General features: G+C 36.3%; 1 pseudogene; it reads left to right on the forward strand.

Moving 5' to 3' along the window:
• Window positions 1-9,765: 9,765 nt before the first annotated feature.
• LOC147348228 (U6 spliceosomal RNA) lies at window positions 9,766-9,864 on the forward strand (annotated as a pseudogene).
• The last annotated feature ends 15,106 nt before the right edge of the window (window positions 9,865-24,970 follow it).

Here is a 24,970-nt window from a genome sequence, read left to right on the forward strand (position 1 = left end):
ATAACAAGTTTCCTGAGCTGACTAGAACCTGTAGACAAAAATAAAAGTCTTATGTTCTTGAAGGCATTGGTTAAGCCCAGGTTCATTCCCTGAAAATAAATTCATCCAACTTGATGTGCCTCTCACATGCTGTGTATTGCCATAAATGTCTTAAATCCATTTTTGAGACTGCAAAGCAGCATATTTTATGAAATATGTAATAAAATCACACATTTGAGATTAGAATTTGGCTGATTGTCCTTTCAGAGGCTAAATAAAAACCAGGTTGATTGCTATAGCACTTTGTCAAAGATATCAAATGCAATTCATATATCAAAATGGAACTAGGACAAATTCACTCCAGATTCACTGTAAATATTATATCATTTCTTTAAGAACTATCTTTCAGTAAACCATAAGTATAACCAATGTCTTTCATGGTGTTAGAATCTCTTCTAAAACATAATTTTCATAAACTACTTGAAGAATAGTTTCAGTGGCATGATCTAAAATGATTTAAATAGCGTTTTCTATGTGTTTAATGGAAGCAAACTTTTCCTCCTAGATATCAAGCTTCTATAAAATATTTATAGAATAGTATCTAAAATGTTATCTTTAGTGTTCTTGCCCTTTGTTAACTCTCTACAGAGTGATAGAGCTCATAGCAGTGAATAAAATGTGAGGTAAATGTGCCTGGACAAAAATGATACTGCATCCAATCAGAACTCGAAGAAAAAATATATAACTTACAGAGCATGTTTTATGAAGTATGTGATGCTGCTGCTCCTGCTGCTTAGTCACTTCAGTCGTGTCCAACTCTGTGCGACCCCAGAGACGGCAGCCCACCAGGCTCCCCCATCCCTGGGATTCTCCAGGCAAGAACACTGGAGTGGGTTGCCATTTCCTTTTCCAATGCATGAAAGTGAAAAGTGAAAGTGAAGTCGCTCAGTCATGTCCAACTCTTAGCAATTCTGTGGACTGCAGCCCACCAGGCTCCTCCGTCCATGGGATTTTCCAGGCAAGAGTACTGGAGTGGGTTGCCATTGCCTTCTTTGAAATATGTGATAAATTCACATTATTTATGGCATGGAAGTAATTGTAGCTGTCATATAATCATCCATATCAATAATCTTTCCTCAAATTAAAGTTAAATAGAATAGCTTTTTTGGTAACAAGGTTTTGTGTGTGTGTGTGTGTGGTAACTATTTATGAGAAGTTGATGTAAATAGTTCATTTTTGTGTTTTGAGACTTAAAAAAAAAAACCTATAAAAACTCAAAAATGGATTCATGTTGAAAATTCCAAAAGCCAAGCTTCTCCTGTTCAAGATTTGTCAAACCAAAGAATATCACCACTGTACCTGATATACCTTTCTAGAAAAGTTATGACTTATCAGCGGTTATTCAAATAGGGTTGAAAGTGGTCTTTACCTGATTGGATAATATAAATCTTTGGATGATAGTAGAAAAACGACTAGGGAGGAGAAATAAATCTTTAAGTGATCCCATAAATCATATAAAAGAGCCCTCAGCCCGTATGCATCAGGGTTAAATTTACACATTTTAGCACACTTTAATATAATGTGTGGACAGAGATGAATATTGCATAGGGTGTTGATTAATACTAGTTTTAGAAGTTTCTATAAAACTAATTTTGTGTTTCTTTATAAATTAATATCACACACCTATTGGAATGAGTATTTAATGGAAAGCTTTCATTAATATTTAAACTACAAATGTACACAAAATACAGAGACCTTCAAACAGTCACCATTTTCTACACAAAATTTGGCCAATTCTTTTGAGTTTAATATCTTTCTCCAAGAATAAATCAAGTATTAATGACAAGGCATTTCTAGGAGCAATAGATCTAGATGGCAAGGGCAGTCTGACATTAATTAATCCATAATGAAAAGTGAAAGCACAAAGAAAAACAGACAATTTCTTATTCATTATCAATTCAATTAATCAAATAGTTAGACAGTAGTGGGACATAAATGCTGAAACAGAAGCTAGTTATCAGTTTGTCCAAGTCATAGAGAAGACTGGGTTAGATACACTGAAAAGCTTCATGATTCTAGAATTCCAAAATATCCCAAGGATAATAATAAAATTAAGGGTTGAAGAGTACTGAGTCTTCAAAGAGAAAAAGAAGAGTGTAGTAAAAACTCACTGTAAACTATTTTAGTCATGCAGTTGCCTATGTGAACTCACATTTGGTCATAAACCTGGCACATCATGATGGAGTAACTGATACAAAATCAGTGAATACATGCCCCAGAGTCCCTACCCCACATTTGGGATGGCTTTGAGCTGTACTCTATTTGATCTCCCAGGTCTTCCAGTACTGTTAGTTCCAGTTGCCCACAGTGGTCAATATCCTAATAACGCTACACCATTAACTGCTTCTTTTTTTTCCTTACCTCAATTCTCCACTTCCTACTGATATCTCAGAGGTCAACTCCCAAATTACTTCTTTAGGACTCCTTATCTCTGGGTTGGCTTTTAGGTGAATCCAAACACAGGAAGGGCTTCCCCGTTAGCGTTAATGGTAAAGAACCCGCCCGCCAATGCAGGACACGTGAGATGTGGGTTTGATTCCTGGGTTGGGACGATCCCCTAAAGGAGGGCATGACAACCCACTCCAGTATTCTTAACTGGAGAATCCCCATGGACAGAGGAACCTGGTGGGCTACAGTCCAAAGCACCACAAAGAGTCCAATATGACTGAAGTAACTTAGCACAAACAGTGGACAGGCATTAATTCTAGAATGAATCAAGGAAGTTTATGTGTGAGATAGATTAATGTTGGACCAAAAGAAAACAAAAACAAAAACACCTTGCTAGTTATTGACTAAAAGGGCATTTTATAAAGCGTGAATACAATGTGTGAATGACTGGACACTGCTTGGTATCACAACAGGGTTAAAAAGCTTTGTCACTGTTGACATTTGAGATAGATAACTGTTGTGGAGATTGTCCTGTACACTCTGAGTTGTTTAGCAGCATTCCAGATATCTACCCACTAGATATCTGTAGTCCCCTCTTCCTTTCTGACAATCAAAAATCTCTCTAGATATTGACAAATGTCCCAGGGGTGGCAGAATGCAAAAAGGCCAAATCATCTCCTATTATCCCCCTTTAAGAGTCACTGGATTATGAAATGACTTCATTTAATATAACCAATTAAATTCACTCATCCAACTATCACATACAGAGTGAATCCTGCATACTAGACATTGTGTTAGTAGATGGCAAAAACACATATAGTTCCTGATTTCACAGAGTTTATATCCTAGTCAGAGGAAAATAAGTAAAATAAATGATTACATCACACTGAGAAACTTTCCATAATTCTGAGGCATTTTCTAATGGATACCGTAGAATGAGTCATTTCTTTCCAAAATAAAACACATATTTATATATATATATAAAACTATTTCAATGTGAGTGTATGGGCAGTTGCAGCAGATAACTTAATATTAAGAGGTAGGAGACTCTCAAAGTCAAGCTCTCCTAAATTTTTATAACTGATTGTTTGATCCAGATTTTTAAAACCCTTGTTGTGTATGATTTATACAGTGCTATTTTGCTGTTTTAAAATCTAGGTAAATGCAGTGGTGGCTATAATAAATTCTGTGTGTTTTAATATGATTTAATAGTAAATACTCTATAATATTAACTTTGATAAAGCTAAAGACTTGTCAATTTTTATAGTGCAAATTCTGCCTGGTGGGAGAGAAGGATGAAATACTTGCCCTTGATTCTCGCTTCACGCCTTTTGTGCTAAAATACTGTGGGACACTGAGCACGTTTTGCTTTCCTTCAATACTGCAATTTTATTCATTTCCTTTCCTCATCACATGTACTTTGCCCTTATTTTCTACCCACCTTCTCTCTATAAGTTTTATTAAAGAGCAGACATGCTTCTGTTGACAAAAATGTAAATGCTTATCCTAAAGCAAAACTGTAAGAAGCATTGGAAAGTGATTTCTAAAATTATTTTTCAGTCTTGTTTTCTTAGACTTTCTAGGCAATTTTCCCTCCTAACCTCATACAGTTTTCTTTTTATGAATCATACAAAAAATTGGTCTCCCCTGATATCTCTCTGTGCTCATCAGTCCTGCGGGCGTGGAAGGCCTCATGCTATGATCACCTGACCCTAAGGGCTTCTTTTTGCCTGGCTGAGTTCTGCATGGGACAAACAAGTGCAAAGTGCAGCAGCATTAATGGCTCCACAGCAGCCCTCAGCCAATGATAGATTAGAGCTGGAGAGTAACTGCCCCACCTTCTGAGTTGTTTCCCACACTTTCCCAGAGTTTTCCGGAGGAATTACATCACCAGTCCTACTTATTGGCTTCCCTCCCTTCCTTGTCTCACTTCCTCCTGCCCCTGTGATGCTGTTTGGGTCACTTTACCAGTAAAGCATTCCAAAGCATCCTGCATTTGAATAATGGGCCAAAAGAAAGATTGCCACTTTTTGGAGTTTACAATCTAGGGTGAATTATGGAAATTGTTATTAATGTACAAAATGTTACAATTCTCTTAGACACTAATAACCTCTGGAGTTGAACTGAGAAACCGTCAACAGATGTATAATATATCTGTTTTCTCCATACTGATTTTTTCATTTTTTTCTTTTCTTTCTTCTTTTTTTTTTTGGTTGGTGTAGGGAACAATACTGTTACAATAGTATTTATTAAGTTTCTTTGTTATTTTAACCTATCTTTTAATAACTTGGATATTTTTTAATGCCATACTTGTCTCTTGAAAGTTAGAATTCTGATAATCACTGCTCAGGGAGGCGTGTAAGAAAAAGCATCATTTGTTTAGCAGGAACATAACCCTTCATATTCACACTCTGATCTGACAAAAGCTACATTAGTACAGAATATCATTACACTGAGAGTTTAAAACACAGAGAGAAGCATCTGGTGTATTTGGAGTGGCTGCCTTTTTCTTCAGAAACTCAGCGCTGACATTAAGATTAAAATCCTACATACCTGGTTCTCCAACATGTAGAATACATAAATCGGGCAGTTGCAGCAGATAACAGCTTAATAATAAGAGACTCTCAAAGTCTAGATCTGCTATTTAAAATTTTACAATTGAATGTTTTATCCAGATTTTCAAAATCCCTGTTGTGTATGATTTATACTGTGCTATTTTGCTATTTTCAAGTCTATGTAAATCCAGTGGTGAGTGTAATCAAATCTTAATACATCATTTTAAACCATTTTTTGCTACACTTAGCCAAGTGTGATAAAAGATACAATGTGTATATAATTGTGTTTGTAAGAACTATGCTTTTAAGAAAAGAAACACTAACTAAAGGAATAATTTTGCAATTGGAATATAAATATTTCCAATGTATTTTGTTGCACTGAAATTAAAACATTATATGTCAACATAGACTTGACATGTTTATTGTTTTGAACTAATAAGTACTTTCTCTAGATTAAAGTACATTGTCTCAGGGCAGTAGATTTTGTCTTATTTCTTGTTTCCTTTTTCTCATACCACGATTCCTCTCAGAATAAATTTGCTAAGCGCATGAACTAAAACATATAGAAATAAAAGGGAAATGCATTATTCTGAAGTACAGTTATCAAAATATTAATAGCATATATTTGTAGTATAGAAATATGTGCACTCCTTTAATAACATATCAAATAAGACAATCTAGCAGTGAGTTTAACAACCAACATCATTCCAAACTAAAGAGCACTATTTCAAGATGTCAGAAATACGTGTCATGTGATACAAAATTATCTGTAATTTTTATTAGGTACAACAAACATTAGTGTGGTTTGTTACTTACAATCATAATTAATAGATGCTGAAAATAAAGATGTAATATTTTATATTTCCCCACTGAAATTCACAAGGGATTTCCCAGGTGGCACTAGTGGTAAAAAAAAAAAACCTGCCTGCCAATGCGGGAGACAAAAGAAACACAGGTTTGATCTCTGGGTCAGGGAAGATACCCTGGAGGAGGGCATGGCAACCCATTCCTGTATTCTTGCCTGGAGAATCCCATGGATGGAGGAGCCTGGTGGGCTACAGATCATAGGGTCCCAAACAGTTAGATGTGTCTGAAGTGACTTAGCACACACACACTGAAATTCGCAAACCTCTTGAGTTCTATCAAGGACCGCTGGATAAGAATTCTGATTTTGGAGTAACAATATAACATTGATAGATGTTGTTGGAATAACATTGAGGATTTCCAACCCAAAGTGGTTTTAAGAAAGAAATGACTAGGTTTTAATATTTTCACAAAATAAAATTTCATTTTTGAACTCTTAAGAGCTGCAGTAGCAACTCAAGTATTTACAGGAAATGCAAATTAATAAAATGAGCAAATAAGAACATAGGAATTGTGAAGAAGACACAGGGTCTTTCTGAAAGAAATTGTGTATATATGCCACATAAAATGTCTTAGGACCCAACTAGTCCAGGGCTAAAAATCTGTAATCTCTGATAAAAATGTGCAAAACCAAAGATAGTTTTTATTTTGGAAAGCTCTTTGCAAATAGTGTCTCCTATCTTTACCACCTACCTATATTTCTACAGGTAAATAGTACTGTCTCTGCTTCACAACCTGAAAACAAATGAGTGATCTAGGTCACATAGATAATTAGAAAATCTAAGCATAATAGCCAGGGTTCCACTTTGTTTCCTCTAAAAGAATAAGTCATTGGTGAAACCTTGTGTTGATAAGACATATTTAGGGGAAAAAAGTCAAATTTAACTTATGGTATGAGAAAACAGTAAAACTTAACTTGCAAACAAATGCATAATAAGTCCCAGTGTGCTGAGCTGTCTAATATATGCATTGTGCTGAATTCTTGACAGGTATGTATTCTGCAAGGGAGGTTTTGGCATCAATATTAGATACTCGAACTAGTTTAGATAAAAAGGGAGTTAGTTGGGGAAACCTCAAAACTGTCCAATAGTCAAAACCTCTTCATAATTGTAGTCTAACATTTCCACTTCCATATGGGTGTAAACTGAATCTTCCAAAACCAGTGCCAACATGGAAATAATTTTTTGATCAGAATGTTACTACATCAGCTTTGTTGATTCAACAGTACAGAGAATTTTTTATCCGGTGTATATCTGTTGACTTTAAGGATGTCATCTAGTGTGGATCAGTTGTAATTTATAAATCTTTTTAATTGAAATTGTGAGATCAATCCTTTATGGAAGAGTGAAGAAACTTAAGGCAAAATCCAATTTTGGTAAACAGATTTTATTATTTTTTCAGTCAACTAAAACTAAAATTTAAGTAGAAATATCTATATCAGTATCAGTGAAATAGCTATTAAGATCTCTAATTCTCTTAATTACTACTGGAAAATTTGATGCTATTTTTATATAAACAAATTTATTTTAATGATACCATTATATTGTCATTTCAAATTCTCTCATCATAGCTTTCCAAAATTTTCTAGCTCTTAATAGTTTAAATTAATGGCATATTTTATTCTTATTTAAACTCAAATTTTAATAATGTATGTTTTATTGGTGTTATATCTTCAGAAATGAAAGCAAAAAATAAAATAAGTTAATATTTATAAAGAAACCCCTGGAAAGTGTTAAATTTAAATATTAAGCATATTTATATTATTGCATGATAAACTTTTTTCTTTTGTCGTACAGCTTCTAATTTTTCACTAAAACATATCACTGTCATAGAAAAAAATTTAAATTATATTTAAAATTGGTTTCAAAAAAAAAAAAAACATGATTTTTATTTCTTAAATGAAGAAAATTAAAGCAGGACAGTGGACCAGGGAAAGAGTAACTGAGATTTTATATAACATGGTAAAGGCATCCTTGACATGATGACATTTGAGCAGAGACTGAATGAAACAGTAGAGCCATACAGGAAGAAGAGTGTTGGAAGAGGCATCCAGGAGAGGGCAGAACAGAACGTGCCAGAGAGGCAGCATGCTTTCAAATAATATTTATCAGAACCTACTATGTATACATATATGTTTTTTTCTGTGCTATGACAGCACCAAACAGCTAAAACTCATGTTTCATACCCTCAAGGAATTTTAACTTGAGCCAGGGGAGAGCTCTGAGAAATAGAAAATAATTAAAAAACAATTCAAAACAATTTTTGTTACAGAAAAGAATCTATACATATTTTTAAAATCATCTTTCCCACTTAATCTAGGATATAAAAGACAGATTTTAAATTATTAGGTGATACTAAATGAGATATTTATTCTACTATAATTAGCAGCCATTTGTTGTTTGCATTTACATCTTCAATAATGAGTCAAGATTAAAAGTCTATGCTTTGTCTATAATTTTACTTTTAAAACTAAATTATATGTCCTCTTACAGAAACATAAAAGCAGATCCTAAAATTGTAAATTAATTCTGACAAATCTGTCAGTAGACTCTAAAATATCAAAACAATGAAGTTTCAGAATGTTCTTTAGATCTCTTTCAGTTCAGTTCAGTTCAGTTGCTCAGTCGTGTCCGACTCTTTGCGACCCGGTGAATCTCAGCACACCAGGCCTCCCTGTAAATCACAAACTCCCGGAGTTCACTCAAACTCACGTCCATCGAGTCAGTGATGCCATCCAGCCATCACATCCTCTGTCGTCCCCTTCTCCTCCTGCCCCCAATCCCTCCCAGCATCAAAGTCTTTTCCAATGAGTCAGCTCTTCACATGAGGTGGCCAAAGTACTAGAGTTTCACCTTTAGCATCATTCCTTCCAAAGAACCCTGATCTCCTTTAAAATGGACTGGTTGGATCTCCTTGCAGTCCAAGGGACTCTCAAGAGTCTTCTCCAACACCACAGTTCAAAAGCATCAATGCTTCGGTGCTCAGCTTTCTTCACAGTCCAACTCTCACATCCATACATGACTACTGGAAAAACCATAGCCTTGACTAGACAGACCTTTGTTGGCAAAGTAATGTCTCTGCTTTTCAATATGCTGTCTAGATTGGTCATAACTTTCCTTCCAAGGAGTAAGTGTCTTTTAATTTCATGGCTGCAGTCACCATCTGCAGTGATTTTGGAGCCCCCAAAATTAAGTCTGACACTGTTTCCACTGTTTCCCCATCTATTTCCCATAAAGTGATGGGACCAGATGCCATGATCTTCATTTTCTGAATTGCTATATATATATAAAAAATTTAATGTATTTTTTTCAATAAATACTATGCTGTTTTGCTGTGCTATGACACATCAGTTAACTTGACACTACTTCATTTGTATGCCAGCATTTTTATTATGTGCCAAATTTATTTCTGCTACAATTGAAGAGCTACTTTCTTATCAATACATGTGCTAGACAGAATGTTTGGTTTATCAAAATATAGGAAACCATGGAGAGTGGAATATTATAATATTAAGTGAGCATTATATAAAGCCCTTCCTGAAAAAAAAGATCACACAATTATTAGATCAGAAAGAACTCTGATTTGGGATAAAGATGGTAATTGTTGGCTTAGTAACTAGCTGGAAACAGAGGAGTCAAACGTCAAAAACTGAGTACAATTCAGTCTCCCTTCAAGTGTATAACCAATACTCTCACGCTTGCCTCTAACATAAGTAACTAAGAACCAGTGGACAACCATATGTTAAATTCTCTCAGTAAAAAGCGTACAGTTAAATTCCATAAAGTTTTACTACTCATTCAACAAATATTTAATGTACAAGCCTAGGAAAAACAATTATAAATAAGTCAGATATCATCTCTGCCTCAACAAGGCCTCTAATTTAGTAAAGATAAAAGCAAATAAGAGCATTATTGTAAGAATGCTCACTGGCAGCTATGCTGAAACTGGAATGATACAGAGAAGAGCATAGTCCCTGAGCAGAAATGACATGTAAATTCATGAAGTGTCCTATATTTTTAAAAACACAGCTTTCAAAAATTATAAAAGTTAATATTAAAAGTGTGTGCATGTTTGCTCAGTTGCTTATTTGTGTCCAGCTTTTTGTAACCCCATGGATTGTATCCCACCAGGCTTCTCTGTCCATGGAATTCTCCAGGGGTTTTTCCCAACCCAGGGATTGAATCCGGGTCTCCCACATTGCAGGCAGATTCTTTACCATCTGAGCCATCAGGAAAGCCCCAAAATATACTTAGGCCAAGTGTTTTATATATTATGAGACTTTTAATTTTTGTGTTTAGAACATTTACAGATTATGTAATTACTGATATATTTGGATCTATCGACTCCAGTACTCTTTTTTTTTTGGCTTTATTATTTTTTTTTACATTTTATTTTTTTTAATTTAATTTTATTTTTAAACTTTACAATATTGTGTTAGTTTTGCCAAATATCGGAGGAGCCTGGTAGCCTGCAGTCCATTGGGTCGCTAGGAGTCAGACACGACTGAGCCACTTCACTTTCACTTTTCACTTTCATGCATTGGAGAAGGAAATGGCAACCCACTCCAGTGTTCTTGCCTGGAGAATCCCAGGGACGGGGGAGCCTGGTGGGCTGCCATCTATGGGGTCCCACAGAGTTGGACATGACTGAAGCAACTTAGCAGCAGCAGCAGCAGCAGCTACCAGTATTTATTTTTGATGTCTCTGTTTCTGTCTCCCTGTTTTTCCCTTTCCTGTATCTTTTTAGTTTTTTAAAATATATTTTGGTATCTGGTATTAATGTATCTTTTCTCTGTATGTGCACATTTCTAGAATTTCTTTCTATTCTTAGAAGGACACCAGTCCTTCTGAGAGGGTTCCACTCTTATGACCTTCAGTTCAGTTCAGTCGCTCAGTCGTGTTTAATTCTTTGCCACCCCATGAATTGCAGCATGCCAGGCCTCCCTGTAAATCACAAACTCCCGGAGTTCACTCAATCTCATGTCCATCGAGTCGGTGATGCCATCCAGCCATCTCATCCTCTGTCGTCCCCTTCTCCTCCTGCCCCCAATCCCTCCAGGCATCAGAGTCTTTTCCAGTGAGTCAACTCTTTGCATGAGGTGGCCAAAGTATTGGAGTTTCAGCTTTAGCATCAGTCCTTCCAATGAACACCCTGGACTGATCTCCTTTAGAATGGACTGGTTGGATCTCCTTGCAGTCCAAGGGACTCTCAAGAGTCTTCTCCAACACCACAGTTCAAAAGCATCAATTCTTCGGTGCTCAGCTTTCTTCACAGTCCAACTTTCACATCCATACATGACCACTGGAAAAACCATAGCCTTGACTAGAGGGGCCTTTGTTGGCAAAGTAATGTCTCTGCTTTTGAATATGCTATCTAGGTTGGTCATAATTTTCCTTCCAAGGAGTAAGCGTCTTTTAATTTCATGGCTGCAATCACCATCTGCCGTGATTTTGGAGCACAAAAAATGAAGTTGACACTGTTTCCAGTTTCCCCATCTATTTGCCATGAAGTGATGGGACCAGATGCCATGATCTTTGTTTTCTGAATGTTGAGCTTTAAGCCAACTTTTTCACTCTCCACTTTCACTTTCATCAAGAGGCTTTTGAGTTCCTCTTCACTTACTGCCATAAGGGTGGTGTCATCTGCATATCTGAGGTTATTGATATTTCTCCCGGCAATCCTGATTCCAGCTTGTACTTCTTCCAGCCCAGCGTTTCTCATGGTGTACTCTGGATAGAAGTTAAATAAGCAGGGTGACAATATACAGCCTTGATCTACTCCTTTTCCTATCTGGAACCAGTCTGTTGTTCCATGTCCAGTTCTAACTGTTGCTTCCTGACCTGCATACAGGTTTCTCAAGAGGCAGGTCAGGTGGTCTGGTATTCCCATCTCTTTCAGAATTTTCCACAGTTTATTGGGATCCACACAGTCAAAGGCTTTGGCATAGTCAATAAAGCAGAAATAGATGTTTTTCTGGAACTCTTGCTTTTTGCATGATCCAGCAGATGTTGGCAATTTGATCTCTGGTTCCTCTGCCTTTTCTAAAACCAGCTTGAATATCTGGAAGTTCACAATTCACGTATTGCTGAAGCCTGGCTTGGAGAATTTTGAGCATTACTTTACTAACGTGTGAGATGAGTGCAATTGTGCAGTAGTCTGAGCATTCTGTGGCATTGCCTTTCTTTGGGATTGGAATGAAAACCGACCTTTTCCAGTCCTGTGGCCACTGCTGAGTTTTCCAAATTTGCTGGCATATGGACCTTATTAAACCTCAAATACATTTTATAAAGACTCTATCACCAAATACAGTCATATTTTAAGGTATAAACATGTGATTTATATCTTTACTTAAGGTATAAACATGTGATTATAACTTCAACATGTGAATGTGGTCAGGAGACACAATTCAGTCTATAATGTCATCATTCTGCTGCTGCTGCTGCTGCTGCTGAGTCGCTTCAGTCGTGTCTGACTCTGTGGGACCCCAGAGATGGTAGCCCACCAGGCTCCCCTGTCCCTGGCATTCTCCAGGCAAGAACACTGGAGTGGGTTGCCATTTCCTTCTCCAATGCATGAAAATGCGAAGTAAAAGTGAAGTCGCTCAGTCGTGTCCTACCTGTAGGGACCCCATGGACTGCAGCGCACCAGGCTCCTCTGTCCATGGGATTTTCCAGGCAAGAGTACTGGAGTGGGGTGCCATTGCCTTCTCCGACAATTCAGTCTAACCAGATTTAAATGTACTGTACCTTGGGCTCAGCTGGTAAAGAACCCGCTTGCAATGCAGGAGACCTGGGTTCGATCCCTAGGTTGGGAAGATCCCCTGGAAAAGTGAAAGGCTACCCACTCCAGTATTCTGGCCTGGAGAATTCCATGGACTGTATAGTCTAAGGGGTCACAAAGAGTCAGACACGACTGGGAGAGTTTCACTTTCATGATAGTATTAAGTGCATTTGAATTGTTGTCAAATCATAGAAATCATGCATCTCTAGAACACTTTTCACCTTGCAAAACTGAATTTCTGTACCCATTTAAGAATAATTCCCCATTCTACCCTCCCCTACTTTCTGTCTCTATGAATTCGATTATTCTAGATGATTTATTTAAATAGATTCATAGAGCATTTGTCTTTTATGACTGGTTAATTTCACTAAGCATAATGTCTTCAAGCTTCATTTGTGTTATACCTGGGATGTGTCAGAATTTTCTTCCTTCTTAAGGCTGAATAATATTCCATAGTATGCATGTTTATCCACTATCCACTATCCACTGATGGAAATTTGGGTTGTTTCCTAAATACATTTACTTTTAAGAGACTGCAAATAACTGATTCATGCATTCTTTCCAGGTTTTACACTTGCTTCCGGTAGGAGACACGGGGTTGAGTGTCCTTACTCTATATCATCTGCAACTGGAACCCACTTAGAAGTTTCATTTTAATATGCAACCAGGATACTCATTATAAGCATAACAGAAACTTCCCTATTGCATTCGATTTGAAGGATAGCATACATCCAAATAGATCTCTTTCATCTACCGCTGTCTAGAGATGCTTTGTTTAAATGAAAATATCTCCCCCTTTACACATTGTATTTGAAGATGCAAACCACCTTGGAAAGAGTAATACAATTTTCTTTGTACAGTATTAGCCATTGATATTTTAATGTGACAGTTTATGGCTTGTTTTTTTCTTTATAATTAGTTGAAAAGTGGGACAGCGAGCAACTTATGAATAAATAACAACTCAGTATGCAAAAACATAATGTTTCCACTCCCTCTACTTATTGCCTCCCATTATCCTCAAATAACATGTATTAACTGTCTATTTTATTTGAGATAATTATATATGATCATAAAAAATCTTTATGAAAAGCATATTTCTATCAAGAGAACCCCTTAACTCCCATCACCATGCTGAGGGCACTCAAAGCAACTTTTAGATTTTCCTTAGGCCTTATTTAAATTTTCACAAAATAAACTCAAGGCAGAAATTTTCCACAGATGTTCCCTGATGATTATGAATTGGAGATTACACTCTTAGGACTGAAGAAATGATTGAGCATCTTAGTAAATGCATTCTAGTTACTAGTGAGCAAATAGTCAATTCAACTGTAGTTCAGTTGCTAAGTCGTGGCCGACTCTTCCTGACCACGTGAACTGAAGGACACCAGGCTTACTTGTCCTTCACCGTCTCTTGGAGTTTTCTCAAACTTACGTCCATTGAGTCCATGATACCATCCAACCATCTCTTCCTCTATTGCCCCTTTCTCTTTCTGTCCTCAATCTTTCCCAGCATCAGAGTCTTTTCCAATCAGTTGGTTCTTTGCATCAGGTGGCCAAAATATCTGAGCTTCAGCTTCAGCATCAATCTTTCCAATGAATATTCAGGGTTGATTTCCTTTAGGACTGACTGGTTTGATCTCAATCCAATTACCTAGGTCCTAAGAAGTTTAAATTAAGCCTCTCCAAATGTGGGGAAGGTTTTAATTGCTAATAAGATAATTGTACCTGGTTTCAAAGTAGAGGCTATAGTTTTCTTTTTTAAAAAACTCATTTTTGGGAAATAGAGCAATTCCCTGAGAGGAAGGATGATAAAAAAACAATAACTGAGTTTCCCTCATGGATGGATTTACTGCTGTATTTCTAACTTACATAATTAATAATAAGCAGATGTGTCCTTTTTCTTTTTTTACTTTCATGTGTTCCCATATTGTCTTAACAAATTATTATTGTATCTGCAATTAGTAAATGAGGAATTAGCACTGCATCTACTTATTACCATCTACCTGTTAATTTACACTGGAAATTCCATCTACACTTTGACATTCTGTGCTATTCTGTGTTGAGCCATCTGAAGTTTCAAAGGGACCTCTTATTACCAAATTAATTCTGAAAGAAGTAAGCTTTTGCCCTTCCCGCTTTTTTCAGGAGAGACTTACTAACAGATGTTCTTTCATGTTATATGCATATCTCTGTTACCCGCTTTGGGGAGGGAGTACACAATTTATCTGCTTTGTATGATGCAAATGAAGTGAGAATTTGAAAAAAAAATGGTGTCATGGACTTCTTCATATTTACTTTCTTAACCTTTCAAATTTTAATGGAAAGTAACCTTTTCCTTATTTTATTTTTAATTAAATCTCCCCCACTCTTCAAAGAAAACCATTTTTTCTCTCCATAAAGTAAACTGGAGATTGCTATTGAACCTTTCTTCTCAGTCAATAGCTCTTTTATATTCTTTTCTCAATCAGCAAATATAGTGCCTGATAAAGGTGGATTTATTGCATGAATGCTTATTGTGTATTTACAGTGAAAATGCTTGTGTCTCAAAAGATATTACTCTAAAAACCTAACATCCTCAAATCAAAAGTTGACATTAATTTAGATTTTATTTGAATATAAAATAGAGTACAAATTAAGAGACAAAAATAGTTCCACAGCTGTAAGTTAAAAAACATTTTTAATTCATTTTTTAATAGTGCTTGTAATTTGGACAAAACTCTCCAATAAGAGGGAAAAAGTTATTTTCTACTCTGGTTGAAAGAATCCCATGGTTCTCTAAGGAATCAAATCTGCCATTTATTTCAGATCTGTATCATTATAAAACCTTCACAACATTTCTGCTTCTGCTCAGAAAATGTTTTGAGATGTACAATTTTACTGATGCTGTTAAAATGTTAGAATATTTTATTTCAATAAATTCATTTCTCTAATAGTATTCTTTCTAAAGAATAAAGCGAGTGCTTTGAATTTTCTTTTTATTTGAGGCTAATGACAGAAACTGAACTATCACATTTATGGTAACTAACCTGTTCAGTTCAATTGCTCAGTGGTGTCCTACTCTTTGAGACCCCATGGACTGCAGCACGCAGCCTTCCCTGTCCATCACCAACTCCCGGAGCTTACTCTAACTCATGTCCATCGAGTTGGTGATGACATCCAACCATTTCATCCTCTGTCGTCCCCTCCTCCTCCTGCATTCAATCTTTCCCAGCATCAGGGTCTTTTCCAATGAGTCCGTTCTTCACATCAGGTGGCCAAAGTACAGGAGCTTCAGCTTCAGCCTCAGTCCTTCCAATGAATATTCAGGACTGATTTCCTTTAGGATGGACTGGTTGGATCCCCTTGCAGTCCAAGGGACTCTCAAGAGTCTCTCCAACACCACAGTTCAAAAGCATCAATTCGGTGCTCAGCTTTCTTTATAGACCAACTCTCACATCCATACATGACTACTGGAATTAACCTGTAGTTTTTGGTAAATATTTTATTCTCTTTGCTCGAATATACGGTTTACACCAGAAATTTTAAGAATAATTAAGAACATTTTTGGTATTTTTTTATGAAATTACTTTGCAATAGAGATAAATCTAACAGATCAAACAGGTCTTGTAATTTATTCATTCAGCAAATATTTATTTAACTTCTACTGTAACTCAGCACTGTTCTGGGTCATTAAAACCTATCTGTGAGTCACTCAGACAAATATTCCTGTTCTTATAGAGGTTATGCTATAGGATGAGAGTTAAAGGAATATACGAGAAATAAAAGAAGTAAGTATTCTAGGGTATAGGATGATGAATACTATAGATAAAAGGAAAAGTCAACTAGAGTAAGTAGGAGACAACCAAAAGTTGGGGTGAGAGCATAATTTTAAGATTCAAAAAATGGTCAAGGTAGGTTTTTGAAGACAAGCTGAAGGTAGGAACAAGTTATCCACGTTAATTCTGAGTAAGACCGCTGCAGGCAGGAGATAATTGAGGAAGATCCTAAGGAATGGTTTAGGAAGGAAAAATAAGTCATATGATTTAAAGGAAAAAAACTGGAGGGTTAAACAGCAGGTCCTTCAGGAGGTTAAAGCACTGAGAAAGTGGCTTGATTGCAGTGCATAAACAGAAGACTCCCCTCATTTCATGAGGGTTTGGTTTTCATGATTTTCAAAACCTCAGTTAAAAAAAAAAAACTTTTTTCCACAAACCTTCTGTAAATAAAAATTAGAATTGAATATTTAGATTACCCTGAATTATTCTTAATTCATCTAACAAAATAAAACTGGGTAAGATTGCATCATTAGAAAGTAATGAATCAGAAATGTTCTGTTCCTATTTGAGGAAAAAAAGACATCTGCAGCAGTCACCCTATTTTGATGCCAACACCTTATTGTGATGGGTTGTAGTCTTGGTAAGGAAGACTCTGCAACTAAATGTCTTAAGAGTTTTGTAATTGAGACAATGTTACCAAAGTTGAATCAGAAAGCTAAGCTCAAGCCCTTATATACAAATAATCATAGAAACAGAGAATTCTATTAAAAGGAAAAGAAATTATGAAAGAGGGACCAGGAAGGAAAGAGGCATGGTGAAAAACGTGTACAATGGTTGAAAAGCCAGATGCAAAATAAAATATGGTCTAAAACCTTGACAAGTCATGTTCACCATTTCAGTATGGAAATTAGGTCTATTAGGGGAAAATAACACATGAAATAAACTAGAAAAACACATTTGTTTCTCCCATACTTTCACTAAATGGTCACAGTGTACCAGAAACTATATGAGCATTAAGATACAATGCCCCTGGCAGTTTTCAGACAATAGAAGGTATTTTAGCTGATATTTAAAAATCACAAGATTGAACCTAGATGATTCAAACTAAAAGCTTTGATTTTCCAAAGCACAAATAACCCAGTCAGCTATATCCACAACATCAATATACTTTATAAAGAGCTCCACTTAGCTAGTTTACTAACATTGGGCTTTGAATAACTGTTACTGCTCTTTCTTCATGCCTAGAAAGAAGTTTACTCATTTGATATCAATTTTTTAACCCTCCAGATTTTCACTGAAGGTTATATTATTTGAAAAGCTTCAACAGATTTGAATATAATTGAAACTGAATAATCTGAAGTCAAATAAGTGAAACCCTTATCCTAATTAAATTTCTTCCTAACTGATTTATAAATGTGCATCAAACTAAATTGATTATTATAAACTAAAGAATGTCACTCACCATTTGGTTCTACAAACAACTGCAGTCATTAATCTGCAGTACACCCTGAAAGGAATTTCAAGGGTGAAAATCAGTAATGAGACATTCTGTGCTTGAGGAAATTAAGCAGAAAAGACTCAGATAGATATATTTTCAGGAGAAATTTTTATGAACCCAAATTCTTGCATCTTCTCATATCTAAGAAAGCAGTAAAATATGACCTGAGATATTTGTTCCTCATGATAAAATCTTCCATCAAAATGTGTGGATGATTGTATAAACCCTTTTGACAAAATCACATATATTCTGCTCACCACCCCCCACCACTTTTTCTGAACAGTTCCTCAGAGCTATCTGAGTGTCTGTATCCCAAGCTATAGTCCTTAGTAAGATACAGAATAAATTCAAATTACTGCTTTTACACTGTGTGTTTTTCCCAGTAGACTCCATTTTTGTTAAGTTTAATAAAACCACAAAATAGATTATCCATGATAATTCACAACAGATTATCCTTGATAGCTTTGATTATCTATTATATAAACAAGGCATTTTTATTATATCAACATAATCTGCTTACTTAGGCTTAAGCCTGTCAAAGGGAAAAATGTTTAGATGTTAACTAAGCTTAAGCTTTGCTTTGGCCTCCTACATAAAGATTAATTCTCATTCAGGTAACCCCAAAACACAAGTTCAAAAAAATTTTAACTCTGATCACTTATTCTTAAAATTAAAAAAAATTACAATAAATACTATCCTTCAAGGACAATGATAATTATGAGGATGAACAGGCTCATTGCTAAGATGATTCTCACCTGTAATTATAGCAATGCAATGTGTGTATAAATTAATACAGTTGTTTTACAGACTGCCCTCTGCTCAACAACCAGGATAATTCTTTTTCTTTTAGCTTTTGTAGTAAAGCAGTGAACTTCTTTTACAGTAAACCCTATGGCCTATAAAATCTCATCATTAGGAAAAGATGATTTCAAGTCCAGAGAAAACACAATCAATAGTGTTAGCATACCAGACTTGACAATTGTCCATAGTTAGCACTTCTGTAATTTCCCTACACTCTTTGTCTCAACCAAGTGAAATATGCATTTTTCCTCTTCTGAAACTCAATATAAATTGTAGACAGAACTCACTAACATGAAAAGGTATTCCAAGCAACTGAAAATTATTATCACTCCAGAATTAGAAAGGAAGAAATTTTTTCCAAAATAGCAAATATGACTTACCTCATTTATCACAGGTCTATGGCATTTGCAGTATACTCCATTCAGTCATCCCAGTTTACTTCTGCAAATTTCACTATAAATCACATGCATTTAATGGGAACAATGAAAAAATACAAAAGAGAATTGTAGGTTTGAAAATCTGCAGGTAAATATATCTAGTGACATTCAGCACAGAGGCTGATACTTTCTCTTATCAACATCTTTTCAGCATAGATATTTGTATACAGAAAAAAATTTCATACACATAGATAAGAGTGACAAAATAAATATGTCCTATGAAGCTTACAATGTAAGGGAATTCAAGAAAATGAAAAGATAATCCAATGGTAAGAAAAGAAGGAAGTGTGATGAAGGCAGATATTAAATATGGGATATGCTGCTGCTGTTGCTAAGTCGCTTCAGTCGTGTCCATCTCTGTGCGACCCCATAGATGGCAGCCCACCAGGCTCCTCTGTCCCTGGGATTCTCCAGGCAAGAATACTGGAGTGGGTTGCCATTTCCTTCACCAATGCATGCATGCATGCTAAGTCGCCTGAGTCGTGTCCGACTCTGTGCGACCCTATGGACAGCAGCCCACCAGGCTTCTCCCTCCACAGGATTCTCTAGGCAAGAATACTGGAGTGGGCTGCCATTTATACTAAAGAATAAAGTACAGAAGACTCACCATTTAGAAATAAACAATGTCTTATGGAACATTAAGAAACCTAACAATAAATGACTGTCCTAATGACTGCAGTACAATTACCCACTCCATTCTCTTCTCTGGAGACATATTCTGTTCTTTCCTATCTACTTTATTTTACCCTGAAATACTCAGCTCTCCCAATACTTCATCATTCCTTCCATAGCTGTTCATTGCACATTTTTCATGGGTATCATTTAGAGTGAATGTAATGGGATATTTTTGGACACTTAACAGAAATGGGTAACATAATTGTATTTACTTTGCAACTTCCACTGGAAATTCATATTCAAAGCACATTTCACAATATTCTGTCCTACCCATAATCCACAAAGATTGGGGCAGTGAAGCTACAATAGCAAAGATTCAACATTTCAGCTATTCCCTATGATCTATGAAACAGTGGGCTACACAATTCTCTTGCGGCTTGTGATAGCTATGTCCCTAAATTAACTACACTGGTGTTTTACACCAGAGATTATTAATGAGGGACTATGTTTATATACATTTCAAGTAGGATGTACATATAAAGTTCTTGAGGTATATTTATACACTATTAGTGGTGGTTTGCAGACCTTATAAAGTTTATCACCGAAGCCCCAAGTTATCCATGAACTTGAGGTTAAGAACCCTGACTGCAAGAAATCCTTAAGAGCATTCTCTGCCTACTTCCTCCCCCATCAATCACCACTCAGAGCAGGAGCAGTCAGCTGTGCGGAGAGTTGCTTTCCACCTTGTCTACAAGGAGATGAATTATTGACTCCAGCCCCTCCAAGAAACTAGGAGGTGTTTTTGTGCTATGAGGTTTAATTTCAGTAAGTCAGTGAATAATATTTTCTCAGTAGTTTTTTTTTTTTTAATGTATGAGAACTTAATGCCTATATTCAACATTATTGGGAGAAGTCAAGAATAAAAATAGGAACTCTGAGATGTATATTTTCTCAGAAATGGACTCAAAGCATAAATGGGCATCAAAAACCCCTGTATTCTCAAAAAGTGAATAACGTCTTTATACACCAACATCTCATGGCAGATTTGCACTTTTAAAATTGGGTTTTATCATTGAAAACATGCTTTTCCTAAGCAAATATTCAGCACTGTATCAGAAATTTCAAGGATGAACCAAATAGTCATGAAACTCTTTCATTTTGACTGTATTGGCAGAGCATATTATTTTGCTAAAATGTTTCTGATAGTGAACATTTTTCTTCCCCTGATACATTTGTTTTGGGGATTTGAATTGTTCTTGCCTCCAAGTGTTATAAAGCACTATTATGCTCACAACAAAGTTGACACTTGTCAACTGACCGGAGAGCTGATGGCAAGAGGCATGCCTTTCATCCCAAGTTAAAAACTGCTTACTGCTGGCCCAAGCAGTCTTAAAAGTCACAACCAGCGGATGTGATGGGAAGAACACTGAATGTGGAGGTCAAGGACAAGGTTCATTTCCTGCCTTTTAGTGACTAAAGTTGTATGACCTTAGATAGTTAACCTATTTGAGGCTATTTCTCATTTTAAGGTTGGCTATAATTATACCTGTCCTATATACAATACAGGGCTATTTTGAAGCTCAAATTAAATGATGAGCTAGATCTCCTGTCCCAGATATGAGGAAAAGAAAGAGAAGGATAAAAAACATAAAAGAGCAGATAAGGTAAGTTAGAAATCTTTTCCAAATTATTACTTTCATGTTGGCTAGAGATTACCTTTGGAAGAAATGAAGACCAAGAAATATTAAAAGAGGTCACAAGATAGCATCATTAAAGATTTGTGCTCTCTTTTACAAACTAATTCTCCTTCCTACATCTCCATTTTCTGATCTGCTTGACTGAGGGGAAAATTTGCTGTCTCTAAAATGCTGTAGACTCCAGAATAAGACTCTGCCCCATTTATAAAAAGTGCAAATAATTTCGCTGTATGCATGGGAAAGAATTTTAGTAGATTTTAGACAGTTAATTTTCAAAACTTACATAAGTTTTTGTGTGATGTTTCATTTTCCAAGTGATAACAATAAGAGAACTACCATTAATATTGTCTTAATACTATGTGACAGATACTGAGCTAAGTTCTTCATGATTTTTACATTATAGAAAACCAGGAGTACCTATGATCTTGGTGTTTTTATTACTTGAAATATACACATGAAACAATGAAACTTGTTCTCAAGTATTGGAACCTAGATGTGAATTCACACATGAACACATATCTTTCTGACCACAAAGCCCATGTGTATTTCTAAGTACTACTCATTGTATAAGGGAATAGTCATTAGAAAACAAAGTCAGGCAAGATAAAATCTTTGTTCTTTAGACATTTACAATATAGATGAGGAAATTAAATGAGTATACAAATGGTAAAACCAAAAGAAGATTCAGTTCAGTTCAGTTCAGTCGCTCAGTCGTGTCCAACTCTTTGCGACCCCATGAATCGCAGCACGCCAGGCCTCCCTGTCCATCACCAACTCCTGGAGTTCACTCAGACTCACGTCCATCGAGTCAGTGATGCCATCCAGCCATCTCATCCTCTGTCGTCCCCTTCTCCTTCTGCCCCCAATCCCTCCCAGCATCAGAGTCTTTTCCAATGAGTCAACTCTTTGCAAAGGAGAGTAATAGGAGTTAATATTTATTTTTCCAGCTTTATATAGATATAATTAACATATATCATTGTGCAAGTTAAAGGTGAATAATGTGATAATTTGATATATGTTATCTATTGTGAAATATTTACCACAATGAGCTTAGTTAACACATCTTTTAGTTCACATAATCTCACTTTTGTTGCTTTGCTGTTGTTGTGGTGAAAACATTAAAGCTCTAGTCTCAGGGCAGTTTCAAGTGCACAATACAATATTGTTACCTGTAGTCATCACACTACTCATTAGATTCCCAGACCTTATTCATCTTATAACTGAAAATTTGTACTCATTGACTAGCATCACCTCACAGCCCCTGCAACCACCATTCTTCTCTGTTTCTGTGAGCTAAGTGCTTTCAGGTTTTACATAAAAGTGAGATCATACTGTATTTATATTTCTCTGATTTATTTCACTTAGCATAATATTCTTAAGGTTCATTCTTGTTATTACAAATGGCAGAATGTCCTTCTTTTTCTACTGCTTAATAACATATATATGTATGTGTATGTGTGTGCTTTAAGACCTAATAGTCAATGACTATTTATATGATGCCAGTCCTGTACTAGGCGCTCAACATCTCCCAGCAATCCTATGAGGTCAGTGTAACTGCCATCCCAATTTTACAGATGGCAAGACTGAAATTTCAGACAGGTTATGTAATTTGTTCTAAGTTACACATGGAGGGAATCACAGTTTTGGGAAAAGCTCAGGCACAAAGACTCCAGGGGCATCTTGCTAACCAATAAGAGTAGCATAGAAGTCAGCGGAGAGTGTGAGTTAATAAATGTCCAGTTACGGAGATAGAGATACAAGAAGATTTATGGTTTGGAAATATACAAATATATATTCACCGTGATATGGTGATATAATAAGAAACATATACTTTGGTGTTCTTCCTCAGCTCCTAGCCAGAGCTTTTAAATCCTTTGTAATTTCCAAAGTGGTAAAAGTGCTAAAAGCAACGTTTGTTCTAACATTTGATCTTTAACCCAGTTCCTAACATATATCTCCTAAATTCCTTGGAATTTGCGTGGTGGTAGGAATGTCTTTTGTTCTAATGAAGAAACACTTGGTGGGCTCCTGGATAGCTTCATGATGGAAGCTGGTCCCCAGAAATGCTAAGCCTGATTAGAAGCTTAGAACTTTAAGCTTCACCCTCTATCCTCTGGGGAAGAAATGGAGATTGGTATAATTATCAATCATGCTATGTGAAGTGAAGTCACTCAGTCATGTCCGACTCTTTGCGACCCCGTGGACTGTAGCCTACCAGGCTCCTCCGTCTATGGGATTCTCCAGGCAAGAATACTGGAGTGGGGTGCCATTTCCTTCTCCAGGGCATCTTCCTGATCCAGGGAGAGTCTGAAAAGCTGGCAGGTTGGTAACATCCACATCTAGGAGGGTATTATACCCCAACTCCATGACAATAGAGGCTCCTGTGCTTGGGGCTCTTCCAGTCCCTGTGCTGTTCACCTGTTTATCTGGCTGTCCATTTGTGTTCTTTAAAATACCCTTCATAATGTGCTATGCTGTCGTTCAGTTTTCAGTCACTTCTGATTCTTTGTGACTCTATGGCCTGTAGCCCGCCAGGCTCCTCTGTCTATGAGGATTCTCCAGGAAAGAATAGTGGAGTGGGTTGCCATGCCTTCCTCCAATGGATTTTCCCAATCCAAGGATTGAACCCACGTCTCCTGCATATCCTGAGTTGCAGGCAGATTCTTTACCACTGAGTCACCCGGGAAGCACACTGTTTGTAATACATTGGACACGACTGAAGCGACTTAGCAACAGCAGCAGCAATCAATAAGTAAACTCTGTTCTAGGTTCTGTGAGATTGCTCTAACAAATTATCAAATCTCCCATTTATAGCCATACTAGGTGAACCTCCCATTTATAGCCAAGCCAGACAGAAATTCTGAGTGACTTGGGGACTTACTACTTTTGAAGTAGGGAGCAATCTTGTGGGACTGAACCTTAATCTGTGGGGTCTGCCCTAACTTAAGGCCATTAGTGTCAAAATTGCATGGTGTAGAAAACCCATACGTCTGATGTCAGAAGTGTTTGAGAGTAAAGAAAAAAAAAAGGAAAAAAGGAACTGTGTTTTCCCAACAGATGCACACATACAAAATAATACATGCATATATATAGAAATAACTTGAAAATTTGACACTTATCTAGGAATTATCTATCCAAAACTCCTGAAAAGATGTCAAAGAAATCAAATACTTTTGGCTGCAAAAATTCAAGTATGAATTTTGTAGCAGATAAACAGGAAATAATTTAGAAAACATGACTAAAGTGTGAAACCACAGCACATGTTACCTGATCCTTCCACAGACACCAAACCACTGTTCAGACCTCCAAGCACTGTCATGCTGTATGAAAAAGGGTTGGTTTTCTTCTGTTCAAATTGCCTCTGACTTTATATACACATCATTGTGTCATGATCTCTGCTATGCTTTGAGAATAAAAGGTCAATGCCAACCAAGAAAGAAGGAAAGGGAGCTAGTCTTAATTTGAAATAATTTCAGGGCTAAGTTTAGAATATTAAAATGTTCAGTCATGCCATATAAAGTGAAGTTGCTGAAGTTTTACA

This window comes from Bos grunniens, chromosome 22 (genome assembly GCF_055505025.1).
Source record: "Bos grunniens cultivar Pamir isolate PY7600 chromosome 22, Bosgru_T2T1.0, whole genome shotgun sequence".
NCBI lineage: Eukaryota > Metazoa > Chordata > Mammalia > Artiodactyla > Bovidae > Bos > Bos grunniens.